Raw genomic sequence first — 3,024 nt, 5'->3', positions numbered from 1 at the left:
ACGTGGGGACAGGAGAACAGGATCAGTCACCAGGCTCACTTGCTAACCTTTTCCAAGTGACAGTGTCACTCATTTATATTTCAGTGCTTGTTAACCATAAAAGTGAAAATCTTTATTCTTTAAAGGAGTATTTCTCAGCAGCTTAATTTTCCAGAGAATTATTATCATTGATACATTTCAAAGCTCTCTTCTGCTAGAAAATGTTTTCTCTAGAAATGCATTAAAATCTTAAGAATAAAATTCAAGCTCAATAACTTCCCACTAATGAAGATAAAATATAAATATGGAATTGAGCTGTTTAGGGTGTGCTTTGGAAACAAGGGGAAGGATGAGTACTTCAAATATACATACAGGTCAAGGACATATAATGAGGATATATCATGACTGGAATATAATTGTTCCACCTTATTTCTTTGCACCCTCCCCAGTCTAAAAGTGGCACTGCTTTCAAGTTCTAACCAAATAAAACATAGAATGAACTTAAGTATAATGTAGTCAAGAACCAAACACCAGAACTCTAACTTATAATCAACACACCCATCCCATAAATACAGGAGAAATTCTGGTGGAGTGGTAGAATTACAGGGAGCAGACCAGTATTTGCTTTGGCATGCGTGGAGTCTGTGCAAGTAGGAACACAGCTGGATGCAAAATATTTTCGTGTTTCTAAAACTGCTGAATTAGATATAAAGGAATAACTAAAATAGTAAGTTTAGAAGAGAGTGCTATTTTGATATTTTAAAAATTTATAGAGTAGTAAGCAGTTTGAAAATGGCGTCCTCCTCGAAGAAGGGGACGTCTGCAGCACCTGAGGAAAATGAATTTCGCAGCCAGAAACCAAAGCCAGAGAACCAAGCACATTAATGCAACCCTGGACCTGATTGAGGGCAGCATGACTGTTTGTACTACAAAGAAGACTTTTGACCCATACATCATCATCAGGGCCAGAGAGCTAATAAAACTGTTAGCAAGAAGTGTTTCATTTGAACAGGCAGTATGAATTCTTCAGGATGATGTTGCATGTGATATCATTAAAATAGGTTCTCTAGTAAGAAATAAAGAAAGATTTGTAAAAAGAAGACAACTTACTGGTCCCAAAGGATCTACTCTGAAGGCATTGGAACTCTTAACAAACTGTTAGATTATGGTTCAGGGAAACACAGTTTCAGCCATTGGACCTTTTAGTGGCTTAAAAGAGGTTTGAAAAGTAGTTCTAGATACCATGAAGAATATTCATCCAATTTATAATATCAAAACCTTAATGATTAAACGAGAGTTGATTCTGAATTACGATCACAAAGTTGGGAAAGATTTTTGCCACAGTTCAAACACAAAAATGTGAATAAACGCAAAGAACCAAAGAAGAAAACTGTTAAGAAAGAGTATACACTATTCCCACTACTACAGCCAGAAAGTCAGATTGACAAAGAATTGGCTAGTGGTGAATACTTTTTGAAGGCAAATCAGAAGAAGCAACAGAAAATGGAAGCAATAAAGGCTAAACAAGCAGAAGCTCTCAGTAAGAGACAAGAGGAAAGAAATAAAGTGTTTATTCCACCTAAAGAAAAGCCAGTTGCAAAACCTAAGGAAGCTTCTACTGAAACTAAAATTGATGTGGCTACCATCAAGGAAAAGGTTAAGAAAGCAAAGAATAAGAAACTTGGAGCCCTTACAGCTGAAGAAGTTAAGCTTAAACTGGAAGCAGACGAAAAGCAAAAGAAGAAAAAAAAAGTAACATTAAAATACCAGACCTTGAATTGTTAAATTATGACTTTACCTCCTTTCGTAAAGGATTTTGAGAAACAGGGCATTAGTTGTCCTACAATATTCTGATCACTTTTTTCTGAGTTTCAGGTGTTTTGTTCATAAAATAGTACTTTTTAAAAATATAAATTATTCTATTTTTCATGTGTGTTCTGAGAAATTTTGTGCTACAAAGTAGTATACATGTCCTGTATATTGTATAACCAGTTCCAGGCAAGTTTTACTGACACAGGATTTTAGGAATAACTTTTTACTTTTTAATTTTAGAATGTGCATGTGACTATTGTAATTATGCATTAAATCCAAAGAATGTCTGAGTTGTTGGTTAGTCTTTATGCTACCCCAGCATTTGGTTTTAAGAAAAATTAATGCAAAATTTTCAGTGCTTTCTCTCTTTCTCTAATGAGAAGTGCATATTTTGGCTTATCCCTTCTTACCATTTTGTCTTTCATTACAAGATTAAACAGCTCATAAGAAACAAAAAAAAAATTTATAGAGTAAGTGACCTGCAGTAAGCATTTTTGCCACTTTGTCAATTGTAAAGAAAGAGTTCAGCTTCATCACAAGGCCACATCTACCTTTCATGACTGTAGTTCTTTTCTTCCTTTGGATGGCTTACTCTTTTCCACAAGTACATCACAAACTTCAGAGAAGCTGGTGACCCTGTAGACTGTCTAATTAGTAATCTCTGTGTGAGAATTTCAATAAAAATGAAATGTCTCACATTTCATTTAAAACACATAATGCTAGTAAAGGATGAATAAAATTAGAGAACTTAGTCCATGGCTTTATGTAAAAATAAGAAATATCCACAAAAACCTCTTTAATTCTAAATTTAGTTAAATATGCTATGTAATGAAGAAATTTAAATCTCTTTACCATTTCAAAAATGAAAATGCAATAAAAACACCATTGCAGGCCAGGGATTTAGCTCAGTGGTTTCGCTGCCTGTTGTGCAAGCGCAAGGACCCGAGTTCGATCCCTGGTACCAAAAAAAAAAAAAGGAGTTCTTGGGGGCCAGGGATTTAGCTCAGTGGTTCTGCTGCCTGTCTTGCAAGCGCAAGGACCCAAGTTCGATCCCCAGTACCAAAAAAAAAAAAAAAAAAGAAAAGAAAAAGAGAAAAAAAAGAATTCTTAAAAACACCATTTCATTCACTAAGGTGGGCTTTGCCCAAAGATCTTGTTAGGTGAAAAATGACAGAATACTCTCTTCATGCCTTACTTTCCTTGCTCTTAGAAATTCTTAGGGCTTCTTTTTGG

General features: G+C 35.0%; 1 pseudogene; it reads left to right on the top strand.

Moving 5' to 3' along the window:
* The first annotated feature begins 771 nt into the window (after nucleotides 1-771).
* Nucleotides 772-1,764, top strand: LOC101714882 (KRR1 small subunit processome component homolog pseudogene; annotated as a pseudogene).
* Nucleotides 1,765-3,024: the final 1,260 nt, after the last annotated feature.

This window comes from Heterocephalus glaber, unplaced genomic scaffold (genome assembly GCF_053883595.1).
Source record: "Heterocephalus glaber isolate CG9 unplaced genomic scaffold, H.glaber_assembly_v1.0 deba00001058, whole genome shotgun sequence".
Lineage (NCBI taxonomy): Eukaryota > Metazoa > Chordata > Mammalia > Rodentia > Bathyergidae > Heterocephalus > Heterocephalus glaber.
The sequence above is the reverse complement of the archived record's forward strand: the minus strand, read 5'-3'. Positions and strand labels throughout refer to the sequence as shown.